Genomic DNA, 13,888 nt, shown 5'->3' with positions numbered 1-13,888 from the left:
TCGCCTGGGTGGCTCAGTTGGTCAAGCCTCTGACTCGGTTTTTGGCTCAGGTCACGATCTCAGGGTCGTGAGATCCAGCCCCATGTCAGGCTCTGTGCTTGGTAGGGTCATTGGGTTCTGCTTGGGATTCTCTGTCTCCCTCTGCCCTTCCTTGCCACTCTTTCCCTCTCTAAAAAAAAAAAAAAAAGCGGATTGCTATAAGGCTTATGCTCATAGACTGTTTTGTTCTTGTGTGTGTGTGTGTGTGTGTGTGTGTGTGTTTAAGATTTTATTTATTTATTTGTCACAATGAAACAGAGAAAGAATGAGACAGGACTCTGGGATCATGACCTGAGTGGAAGGCAGATGCCTAACCAATGAAGGCACCCAGACAGCCCAAGCTAATGCTGGTAAACTGTTAATCACCTATAAGATGAATAACCTCATCTTTGTAGATCATGGTTAAACCCAACGGGTTAAGAAAAAAACAGCTTGTGGATGATCATGCGGGCATTATTTATTTTCTCTTCTTGATAGTTTTTTTCCAAATAATAAAAAAAAAATCTCTTCTCATAACTCTTCTTACTCCCTCTAAGACCCCCTTTCACTAGCTGCACCAAAGGAAACTTGGAAATAATTAAAAGGCAATGCTTGATTAGTACTGCTATATCCTTCTTTCCCTTGGGTATGAGTTTCTCACAGGTGTGGGCTCCGATCCTGAATAGGGTGACAGCTACTCTCATTGGGTTATACTGTGACTGAGTGGGTAATCTGCTTGATTCAGAGATGCTAGAAGATTGATTGTAACCTCCATATTAGATTTAATCATAGATAAGGTTTCTATCTTTTTCAAAAAAAAAAAAAAAAAGTAGTGGATTGCTATAGAGCCAAGGATAGCATGGTCACATCTGATATGAGTGAGTGTGTGTATGTGTGTGTGAGAGAGGCAGAGACAGAGACAGAGGGAGAAAGAGACACAGAGAGAAATACTACCTAAAAGAAATTAAATAAAATAATTTCTGTGGTTACAGCTTCAAAATACAACAACAGTATTAGAATATGATCCACCAAATTCAATGCTTTTTTTTTCTATTTATGAAGTCATAAGAGGGTTTGAAAACCATTTAACATTCATTGTATTTTCAAATTCCTCATTAAAATGTGTAACATCTAAGAATATTAGGAGTGACTAAGCAGAGTAAAATATTAGCATTGAAATTGTTAATATAAATCAATTTTGTCTAATGAAGAATACATTTCAGTTAAAGAGGAGGCCTTATTACGAATGTTGATAGCTTTCCACTGGGGACACGTATGTGATTCTAAGATGTTTTGACAATTTAAAAAAGTTATGACATGTAGCAACTGAGAAAAGTCGTTTATTTATCTGAGATAGGAGAAAGAAAATTCCTCAAGTGGTTTCCATTCTTTCATGCCAATCAGGCTGTTCTCAGTTGAACAGCACGGGTCTTGAGAGAGGAGGAGGAGGAAGGAGAAAAAAACCAGGCAAGAAAAGAAAATATTTAAAAATGTGGGTGGTGCATCAAGGATTAAAACATGAGAATATGTTTGCTTCTACCCAGACTGTCACAAATCTGGAAAGTAAGGTTGAGGCCCCATTAAGGATTTGGCCCAAGATGTAATGTCATCTAACACTTGCAGACGACACGTAACACAGATTTTAGCTGTACAGCTGTGAAGACACCTGCCAGGGCCCTCCAACGCCTCAGATTTCTTGCCTCTGCATTATTGAAAGATCCGATCTGATGTCCATGAAGGTCTTTCTCCCTGTAAATGGAAGATATGGTGACTGCAAATATATTATTTGAGTCTCACGTGCCTTCATTTCGGTACCTCTTTTGTTAGAGGAGTACATTGCTAAGCACACTCATTCAGATGTTTGAAACATAAAGCCACTTACAATCCCTTCTAATTGTCTCTGTAGTTCATTAGCTTCGTCATTTCTGGTTACTAGATAATCAGAATACAATCTGCCTTTCCACTGAGAGGACCTGGCATAGATCCTTCATGAACGTGGCTTTCCTTGAAAGCACAGGAAGTCTCTCTGCCGCTCCTGACTTCCCAGTGGCGGAAGAGGGCTCAACTGCCGAAGTTCCCAGTTATGACCCAGCTGAGGATCCCCTCTCAAGCAGGCATCCCACACAGATTTAGAAGAGCTCTGTGAAGGCAGGAGCCCTCCAAACCAAAGCTCTGCACACTGTGCTGCCAAGGTCAGGGGTATCGTTGCGTCCTTCTACTCTGTGCAAGGCCATCCACATTCCGACCACAGGGCATATGTATCAGAGAATAAAACAGGCAGGAATTCATTCCCACAAGGAGCTGATTTTCTTTCTTTCTTTTTTTTTTTTTTTCAAGATTTTATTTATTTATTTGACAGACAGAGATCACAAGGAGGCAGAGAGGCAGGCAGAGAGAGAGAGAGGGAGGAGGAAGCAGGCTCCCTGCTGAACAGAGAGCCCTATGCAGGGCTAGATCCCAGGACTCTGGGATCATGACCTGAGCCGAAAGCAGAGGCTTTCACCCACGGAGCCACCCAGGTGCCCCAGGAGCTGATTTTCTAAGGGAGGAGACACCCCAAATAAAATAAATGAGAAAAGTACATAACGTGTTAGTGTTAAGAGCTGAAGAGAAAAAATAGCAAAGAACTACAGAATGTGTCAGGGAGGGGAGATGGCTAAAATGTAGTGAGACGGGCTAAGGAAGGCCTCCCCGAAAAGTAACGGCTGTGGAGGATATTGTGCTGTGTCCCCCAGACCCTCCCTCATGCCCGAGACACATGCTCCCCCAGCTTCAGGAGGGGGGCAAGGGGCGGGCAGCTCTCAGCTGAGTCACTCTCGTGGAATAGCCTTCAGGAGGACAGTCCTGAGGCCAAGGTCATACTTGGGGGTAGCCCGCATTCAGTGACTGGTAAACAAATTTTTATAAAATCCAAGCCCTTTTGTGTCAAGATAGTGAAATCCTGGAAAGCCATCCCAGCACCAGAACTCCACTGAAATAGGCTGAGTCCTCTGGTGTGATTTCATCACAGTTCAAAGCTTTCTTCTGCACAGGAACGCAGACCGCAGCTTTATTATAAGAATTTCAGGCCTAATCCTTCGTCATGACCTATTATCAGAAAATGGTCGAGGGCACCTGGGTGGCTCAGTGGGTTAAGCTTCTGCCTTCAGCTCAGGTCATGATCCCAGGGTCCTGGGATTGAGTCCCGCATTGGGCTCTCTGCTGTGCAGGGAGCCTGCTTCCTCCTCTCTCTCTCTCTGCCTGCCTCTCTGCCTACCTGTGATCTCTCTCTGTCAAATAAATAAATAAAATCTTAAAAAAAAAAAAAGAAAGAAAATGGTATAATTGGCAACAGTGCATATTTGGTGGAAAGGGGCACCACTCAAGATATGCTGTTTTATATGCTCCTGTAACTTTTTTGCCCAGAAAATTATCTTCTGAGTTCTGCTAAGCCATCACAGAACACATTGGTCGAGATCATTTCAATTAATGTTCTGTTAAAAACGGATTTTATTTGTACATTTGACTTAATTCTATTCCATAGATGGTTTCTTTCTTTGTCCTCAAGCCATGCCCTCTGGCACAAACCCTTTCCCTGTATTTCAAGGGTCCCACACGTAAATGACTATAAGGAGCTGGCAGGTAACAGACATGTGCCGAGCAGGTTAACAATAGGGAGTGGTGCAGACTGTGGTCAGCTGGAGGGTACACGCCCAGTCTAAAAGGGAAAGCCAATACCCAGTGCCATCTGATCTATTACCAAGTTGTAAGGATAACCCGATGTTGCCAGATCCTCCCATTTTTATCTGGACAAGCCTGAAATTTTAATATTTTAGTGGAAAATCTCTGAAATTTAGAATGTTGATAACCAAATCAGAAGTTGAAAAAACACTGTGCTTGACAAACCACATCTGTAGTTCATAGTCAGCTGGGACGCTTTCCATTTAGGCTTCTGACATCGATAGGAGATTTAAAGAAGATCACATCTTCATGCAATTATAATTTGGAACCTGAGCTGGCTACGTTTCATACAACCCTGCCCATAAAATATCACTTCTTCTTTGTGCATGTATGTTTGCCCCACTAGAGAGCAAGTGCTTTTGAAGAAAAGAATGGGGTTGTCTTCCTCTCTGTGTCCCCCAAGCACCCACCCGAAGCTTGCATGTGGGAGGCGCATATACACACTTGTGCAAGAAATACCACAGAGTTCTCCTCCACTGGTCCCATTTTAAGCATTTTGGGTTATGATATTATGGCAAAAGCAAAGTAAATTGAGTATAAAAATCAGTTTTGTGGGACAGTTATTTCATTAAATTGGTGCCAAAGGACTACTTAGTAAAACACTCTTATCCTGTAGAATCTTATTCTGTTGAATCTGTAGATTAGAACTGGTTTTCTACTACTGTTTTTTAAAATAGGGTCGGTTACGTTGGTAATATAAATGGTTCATTTATAAAATGAATGAACTTGAATACACTTGAAAATGAATACACTTGAAAAGATGTTTTCACTCAATAGCGAGTGTACAAATTAAAATGATGATAAGGCAAGTATTGTTTTACTTATCAAATGAACGGAAGTTTAGAAGTTTGATGGTCCTAAGTATTGGCTACTGTTTGGGCAAACAGGTGGTCACGCATTGTTTCAAAGAATATAAATTGCTACAATTTTTTTACATTGGATTTTGACAGTACTGATAAAAATAAAACCATACATACCCTTTAATGTGCAATTGTAACTTTAGGAATTTGTGGTACAGAATGTTGGTGTAGGTGTTCAGAGATGTCCATGCATGAAAGCAACATCTTTTGTAACAGCAAAATATGAAAACAAGCTGTATGTCTGTCTGTGGCAGATTGTTTATGTACACTATGATTCCATTATTATAGAAATAATTTAGATCTAGCTAAATGTGACAACACAAAGAGATGTCCACAATAGAGTGAATGACCAAAAATGTTCAATTTTTGTAAAATTATAAAGCATGTTTTTATAAACATATATATTTGAAAGACTTTGAAAGCATAGTTAATGTCCAGAAAGATAAACATCGTAACAGTGACAAACTGGAAAATGACATAGGGGAGGAGGAATTTTTTATGTTATGCTCTTCTGTATTTGTATTATTTTTGACAATAAAGGCTCTGGTTTTTCCTTCTATAGTCCTGGTGAAAGTGTTGTTTTATGAAACTGCTGTTCGCATATAAACTCATGCTCCATTATAACTATCATGTTACAGACAGGTTTTTTGTTTGTTTGTTTGTTTTTTCATTAAAGGGCTCAAAAATTTTCAGGTTTTCAATATGGACATAATTGTTACTAGACAATAATAAACACAATTTGTTACTAGACACCTCATCTGAAATGATTTACTTTGATGCAGAGGATAATGGGGCATATAATAGTACCTTAGTGCCAACTCCATCATTATCTGACTTACGTAGAGACCTCTGGCCCAGCAGTGGGCAGTGCCCCATGTTTGTGGTTTAAGACCTAGCTTGGTTATACAGGTATCCATTGAACAATGTGGGTTTGAACTATGTGGGTCCACTTATATGTGTGTGTTATTTTTTTTTTATAAATACAGTAAGTATATTTGTAAGTCTATTTTCTCTTCCTTATAATTTTCTTAACATTTCCTTTTCTCTAGCTGACTTTAATAACATTTCCTTTTGTCTAGCTTATTTTATTATAAGAATATAGTACATACAGTGTATTATACATTTAACATAAGAAATCTGTGTCAATTGACCGTTTACATTATTGATAAGGCTTCTGGTCAACAGTAGGCTTTTAGTAGTTAAGTTTTAGGTGTGTGAAAAGTTATATGCAGATTTTTGACCGAAGGGCAGGGGTTCGTGCCCCTAACCACATGTTGAACAACCCATGTTGTTCAAGGGTCAGCTGTGTAAGATATGGCTAACGCATTTCAGATTATGATTCATTATTGTATAAATTCATCTCTACTGTGGATTAAATTAGTACTCTTCAAATCTCACTAGGTACAATAAAAGCCCAGATGAGCTCTAGGTCATGCATATTAACACTGAAATGTTTTATGAAGAACGCTCTTGTTAGGTGTTAGGAGATCCTTAATTTCTCGACAAAACTTTTGAGGGATTGGTACCATTTTTTAATGCATTTTACAAGTGAAAAAACCTGTGTACTACTTCAGGCTACTCAAGCAGTAATTAATAGAATCAGGGTGCGAACCTGTTATTTTAGGGAAGTAGTGTGGTCCAGCAGAACAGCAGAGGCTTCCAAGTAAAAAGTAATAAAAAATCTGTTTGATCACACAATAAACTGTGTAACTCAGGAATGCAGCACTGGCTCTATGGGTCAGATCAGGTAACACAATTTTGCAACATTAGTACCTCTTCATTCTGTAAGCGTGAACCGGTCAGGTAATAAACACTGTACTTTCAGGACAAATCCAAGAATAACAAACTTAATACAGCAGTGGAATTTACTGATGCACTCTGCCACTAAGGCGTCCGAACCCAGGAACATATGCAGAGATGATAAATTCATGAGTGTGTCTGGCGGAAGAGCTGAAACAGATGTGCAGAGCGAGGGACATCAAAGTTAAAACAATTACCATCTCAACAAACCCGTAGTTCTCCCAGACACAAGCTTAGCATTTTTAAAAGACCTGGGCATTCTTTATATCCTACAGGCAAATCGGAGGTGGTACATTGGGCTGCAAAGCATATGTAAATCATTAAAACAAAGCAAAACAAAGCCTAGTGACCATTAGTTGCTTTAAGATACTTCCATTCGGCGGCAAATGTCAGGGCAGGCGTTCAAATCGTCTGGGGAACAGTCACAGTCTTTTTTTTCCCCTTCTCCCCTCTACCGCCCTCTCCCAGAGGCTTCCCTAACGTGGGTACATTTGCCATCGCTGCCTTGGCAAGGTGAAGATTTGGGGTCAGAGGGAGGCCAGCCGGCACTGCCAGGTGACGTCCAATGGGGGACAACAGGGAGTAAAGTGTAGCAGACACAGTGGGCCTAGGGGTAGATGCGGCTGGACGCACCGCGGGAGTTTTCTCTGGTCCATAGGACTGAAGGCCTTAAAATGTAGATGTCTCCTTCAGAGTTTGGGGATTGCAAATGGTTTAAAAAGAACGATCATTCAATGTGTTCTTTTGCCTATGTTCCATGTAAAGGAATTCAAAAAGATTTTTCCATTAAGTGATGATTATGTGTTTTATTCCAAGCTTCTCATAACAGGTAAGATCCAGATTTAGTAAATTGATACTTAAATGAAACATGCTCTTTTTGACTTTATGGCTAGGTATTTTTATATGAAATAGAAACGGGCCAAAACAGAATTTTTAAAACCGTATTTCATTTTCACTACCTGTGGCTTCACTACTGTCTTGTCTTAAAAAAAACCTCAGTAACTGAAAAGACTTGCACCTGTGGATATTTCAAGGGGGTGCTTTGCCTGCAAATGGTATTTATTTGGTCTATCAGTAGCTTTTAAGTTTGAGCGCTCCTGTTTAACAGTCTTTAAAAAAAAAAGGTAAACTACTTGTCTGTATTTCCAACAGATCACAAATTGCCTAGATGGAAATATAGTATTGTAATGAATTAACGGCTGATGACCATTCAGTATCAGATCTGAAGATTCTGTTTTTTCACTGTGTGCCCCTAGTGAAAATGCTATTTTATGAAAATGATACCTCAGCACGCAAACTCATAGTCTATTATGACTTTCATGTCACAGTCACACAGTTTACTGGTTCAAAAAAAAAAGTGTTATTGGAATTGAATTAAATTATTACACACAAGCTGCTAAAGAGCTAATAGTGCTACTGAATATTTTTGTGGATTTGTTGGTGAGCCTGTGTGTTTTTAGAGTTTAGTTGCAATTACAGGGATTCTCCGCAAGGGATGAGTATTATTTAAGTGGCTGCCTCCAAGAATAGAGAAGATGTGTAGCTAGTGGAATGAATCAGATGTATTTGACTCTCTTTTCTAAAATAGATATACATGTCATTTTGTGTGTCTATTTAGAAATATCAGGGATGCCTGGGTGGCTCAGTCGGTTAAGCATCTTCCTTCGACTCAGGTCATGATCCCGGGGTGCCGGGATCGAGTCCTGCATTGGACTCCTTGCTTAGCGGGAAATCTGCTCTCTCTGCCTGCTGCGCCCCCTCCCCATGGGTGCCCCCCCCCAACAAATAAATGAAGTCTTTTTAAAAAAGAAATTATTCCTTTAATTTCTAGGATTCTGAGAGTATAAGTATTTTTGGCGGCCATATGAAATAAACTACAGCGGCAGAGTTGTTTGACCTGGTGGTATGTTGGCCGGAAGCGATCACTAGTTTGTCAGTTACAGTTATCTTCCCAGTGCTTTCTTATATCTGACAAATTCTAGGTGTGAATCATCCACGTGAGAGTAAACCAGCACACTGTAGCTATTCTCCCTAATTTCCCTTTTTATGTATGCCTTACAAATAAACCAAGATATTTAATACATTGATTCAAAGGCATATAGAATTGTGTTGAGATCATGGACAAATAGAAGGGTGAAGCGAGAGTCTCTACCCCCCACCCACTATTGTTCTGAACTTGAAATACTTTGTCCAAAGCAGGCTGTGGAGAGCCCTGAGGGACCAACCCAGGATACAAATTTAACATGCACTTTAAATTTTGGTTGTTCTATCTTTCAAGCTGAATTTAAATCTCATTAATTTTTAGTGAGAGCACAATAGTTAAATATCTTGCAGATGTAGCTTGTGTATTTAAAATTCCTTAGAAGTTTTCCATTTAGGGTTTTTACTACATTAGTTTGATCTACTGTGCATGACAATATGGCATGTGCATTTCTCTCAGGATGTGCAATTTGATTTCATACTGTGGAAAAATCCAGAGCGTAAAATATTAGCATGAACAGTGTCAAGTATCGATGCTAATTCTTTTATTACTGTGACATTATTTAAGGACAGCAATCATTCAACTATTTTAAGTGATAGATACTAGAGATTGAAAAACGGCTGTGTGATCAGCAAAGATATGTCCTTGGAGAGGTGAAAGTTCTAGAAAGTTCTAGAAAGATGATAGATATACATCAATCATAGACTTCTGCTTGTGCAAGTTTACAAAGAATGCAGCTGCTGAGTAAAATCAGAATATAACATTTAAAATTGTTGCATGTGAGTTACAAAACAAGTTTGTTCACTTTCAGGATCATAGGCTAAAGGCATTTATTTCCAAAGAAGGATAGGTACCTTCATTTCTTAGCAGACATATATATTTAGTACAATTATATATACAGGTCAGGATTCAGTATGGAGCTAGACTGAAATGCTAAACATCATTTAGTATATTTTGTAAGATGACAAAAAAAGAAATCCAATATACACTTTGGAGACTCCTAAGGAATTAGGAGTTAAAATGAAAATTATTTAAAAATTATTTTAAAAAAAGATATTCTGATTTACGTTGCCTATTTTTAGAAGCTGTATTAAATATAAACTTTTGAGAGAAAATTTAGTTTGAATAGAAGAAAATTCCATACAATTGGTTTTCTCCTGGATTCATTCATTCTTACCCTGATTTTAGGAATAGGACCACAGGTCTTTTCCCCAAGTACTTTGTGGAATAGCTAGAATATATTCAGCAGAGGGACAGAGTACTATGACCTATATTATTTTTATTCCTCAGGACCGAAAGATTAATCACAATTTAAAATCCTAGAAATGTCAATTTATTCATTAAGCAAAAGCTTTTTGAGAAGAACAACTAAGCACATAAAGGGGTTAGTGGGTTAGATGTTGAAGATGAAAGACATCATGTTGATGAAGACAGGAAAATGACGATATACTATCATAGGTCTACAAGGGGATCACTTATGAAGGGCAGTAGGACAACTAATCTGCTTGGTAGAAGTTGGTCCATGCAGGGAGACTTCAGGCAGGAGGCTGCTAGTGAAGGACTAGGGAGCACTGGTTAGTACACCAATGAGGATAGGGCAGACTAGACAGGGAAGCTGAAGGGCAGGGCTTTGGGCAAAGGCAGCATGCTGGGGACTACACAAAGTTCATTCTGGTCAGGAACACAGAGTCTGATGTAAGGAGGGACTGGCTCAAGCTGGGATCAAATCATGCAAAATCTTGTACACTCTGCAAGGAGATTAGACTAAATCCAGTAGGTGAAGAGAGAGCTTTGAATTTTGAGCAAAGGAGTGACATCTTGACACCTGAATGTACCTTTCTGTCACCTGTTTGGAGAATGGAGGGGAAGAAAGCATCTTGAATAACTCTGGGTTCTGGCTCAAGTTGATTCTGGTGTCATTCCCTTATCTTGGGAGTTCAGGAGGGGTTGGTTTATAAGGGTGGAGGCGGGGACAGAAAGGGAGACAGTGAGGAATATTTGAATTTGCTGAGGGGCACCTGGACGGCTCAGACAGTTAAACCTCCGACTCTCGACTTCTTGATTTCCACTCAGGTCATGATTTCAGGGTCCTGAGATCAAGACCCACTCAGGCTTCCCACTCATTGGGGAGTCTCTTTGAGATTCTTTCCTTCTTCCCCTCCCCCACTTGTGTGTGCTCTCTCTCTCTCAAATAAATAAATAAATCTTTAAAAAAAAAAAAGAATCACTGAGATGGCAGGAGTAGGAAGGATCATCTTCTAGTAGGCAATTATATATACAGGTCAGGATTCAGTATGGAGCTAGACTGAAATGCTAATATAAGTGGGAAAGTCACGAAAATGACCATAACTGGAGAACACGTAAGCCGGTATGATATCTCAGCCATTTTGAGCAGGGAATCCCAATTGTGAGGAAAGAAGCAGTGCAGTGTGGATGTTGAGAAAGGAGTCAATGGCCTGGGGTTAGATCCTGGCTTTCCTGCTTATGACCCAAGGCAGTTCATATGACCCTGGGCAGATTATTTTCTGTGCCTCAGTATCTTCCACTGTGAAATGTGGATTAGAAAAGCATTGACCTCAAAGGGTTGTTGTGAGGACTAACTGAGTTTCAACAATGTTTATCTTTTATTCACATGTAAAGTATTTGGGACTTATAAGTTGCTATTATTATCATTAATAATTATCTTTGTTATTCTTCTAAGTCCTCACACTGGAATATCCACAGTTCATTGGGTTGCAATGGGACGGTTTAATTTTGTTCCAGTTGTACCTGAGCGATCTGTTAAGAATCAGCCATGGTGACAGAGGTCCCAGTAGAAAGTGGAATATTCTCGGGGTCCCTGGGTGGCTCAGTGGGTTAAGCCTCTGCCTTTGGCTCAGATCATAGTTCAAGGTCCTGGGATGGAGCCCCGCATCAGGCTCTCTGCTCAGCAGGGAGCCTGCTTCCCTCTCTCTCTGCCTGCCTCTCTGCCTACTTGTGATCTGTCTGTCTCTGTCTAATAAATAAATAAAATCTTAAAAAAAAAAAAAGAAAGAAAGTGGAATATTCTCATCTTCAACTCAAAACTGTTATCTGCTTTTAAGAACAGGCGCTAGCAGCCAGCTTAGCTTGAGGGAAGCTTGTAGGTGGCCTCAGGAATGTAGAATCAGCTTGGTGGAGCCCTCCTGCTTTGAAGGACTGGAATTGCCTGGTGGAAGAGAAAAATGGGGGACATGAGGGTGACTTGTAGACTCGTGACCAGCTGATCCAACTGGCAGCTGGATGAATGGTCACACAGCTGGTGATTTGAACTCTTCTGAATCCTGGTGAAAAATGGCCAGACCACTGAGTGTCCCCAAGTGCTCCACCTTGATGGCCCACCATTCTAGGTACACTTTGTGGGAATCTGAATTATCAAAGTCATAATTTAATATTTTGCTTATTTGGATTTTATCTACCCTTAAACATTCAGTTCAAAAATCAGCTTCCTCAACAACAACAACAACAACAAAAAGTCCTGTTTCCTCTATAAATGCTTGCTTGGGCATCCCAAACTGAAATAATTATTTCCCTTCTAGAAAATGTTACCATTGTGCACAATATTGCAAAAATAAATAGGCCAAAAACTGACATTTACTAAAAGTTTGGTATGTACTGAGCACAATTTAAACACTTCGCATGTATAATTTTATTTAATTTAGACCATAGTATAGTTTTAACAAATTATTGCTGTGATTTTCAATTGATGTTGTTAGTTATTTTTTTAATAGTTTGTATCTTGTTTACATAATATTTTTTGCATTTCTTAATTCATATACTTTCCATGAGTTTATTTCTAGAGCAGAATGACCAGAGATCAGGGAGATTATGCTGTCGCTCTCAGAACTTGATAGAATGTGATGCTTGTTGATTTGATCTAATAGGATCAGGGCTGTCATGTTGCACAACTTCAGAGGGTATCAGTCCAACTGGTGGCCTATGTGTATGGTGCCCCGTGAAGTTGTGTTGTGTACAGATAGGGTGGTTATACACATTGGCCCTGGCTAGGAGGCAGACAGATCCATCATTGAACTGGAAAGCAGTCTTACACAAGGACTGCTGACTTCTTTGTTTATTGGTCTGTTTTCCTCTGAGAGGCTTTGAATTCTTGACAAGCAGGGTCCACGTGGTGCTGGTCCTGCCCTATCATGCATAGCACTAAAAACGCAGGATTTTGGAGCAAAAATATTTGCAAATGATATTTGTTTGAGACTAGGGCAAGGGGGCTGAGGCAGCATAGTTTGATCATCCCATCTGTACTCTTGCTTTCTTGTGCTCCTAATAGTAGAATAAATGGCTTTCTTGACCTACAGAGTGAATGAAATAGCACTAAGCACATTTAAGAGAAGATGGGTAGAAAATGAACTTCATGCACGTTACAACTCATTTGTCCTTCAGGTATTACAGATAAGGCTACGCAGGCCAGAGAGGTTAAATGATTTGCCCAAGGTTACACAGCTCCCTGGCAATGGAGCTTGGTCTCGCTCATAGGGCTGACTCCCAGTTCAATGCTTTTTCCATTAGACACTGTCAGAAAGAACGTCATGTAATGATTTCTCTTCAAGAAAGGGAAATCGTGCATTAGAATTTACAGTTTGCTTCCAAATAAATAGATTTTAAATTTCTGAAATTAACCTATTGTGTATTTAACAAAAGCCTTCCTACCTCCTACTACATCCTAGCACCTACTGGAATTGTGTGTCTCTGTCTATGTGTCTACAAATAGATATGTATTTCTAAGCCTTTGTGTTTCGGATCAAAAGTTACCCCTGCACAGAACGCTGAACTAATTTAGAATATTTGCCTTTGTTGAAACAAAAGCAATTCGCTTCATTCACATCAATAATATGTAATTGTATGTACAGTGAGCCGTGCTCACCCAGGCTAATGAATATTCAACCAGGAGTGGGAGAAGGGCGCCCCTGGAATGATCACGACGGTCCCTTTCTGATTTAGCATCCCACCCAAGAGTCAGGCAGGACAACACAGCTTTCTCTTCCCAGTTCGATAGCCAGGCCCCGTGGCTCCGCCCACCCTGACGCAGAGGCCCGCCTGTCTGATTTGGGGGCTCTGGCAAAAAGCCTGAGCCCATTGATTACAGATCGCTGTTAATAAAGAGCATTTGTAATGCAGCAGTGGCGAGGCGGTCTCCGCACGCTGGTTCATGATGGCCCTTCAGGCTCCACAATTAAGTCGTCCAGCAGGCATGCCCCCTGTTGCAGCTGCTCTGTCAATCTCATTTTGAAGCACAAATGATCTTAGACCCAGTGTTTGACATGGGGTTTTAACACCAAAGAAGGCAATTCTGCAACTTCAAATGAGCCTAATTGGCTGAGCGCTCGGCCGTTCACTCAAGCTGCTTCAGTCCATCAGAGAGAGATTTCCCGCTAATTGAACTGCTCAGAAGGAAAAGGACCACGAGGAATCACAAGGTGCGGAACCACTGGAGAGGGTGGCGCGCATATATATATATATATACATATATATATAT

Source organism: Mustela nigripes, chromosome 5 (assembly GCF_022355385.1).
Source record: "Mustela nigripes isolate SB6536 chromosome 5, MUSNIG.SB6536, whole genome shotgun sequence".
Lineage (NCBI taxonomy): Eukaryota > Metazoa > Chordata > Mammalia > Carnivora > Mustelidae > Mustela > Mustela nigripes.
This window is presented reverse-complemented; position numbering follows the sequence as displayed.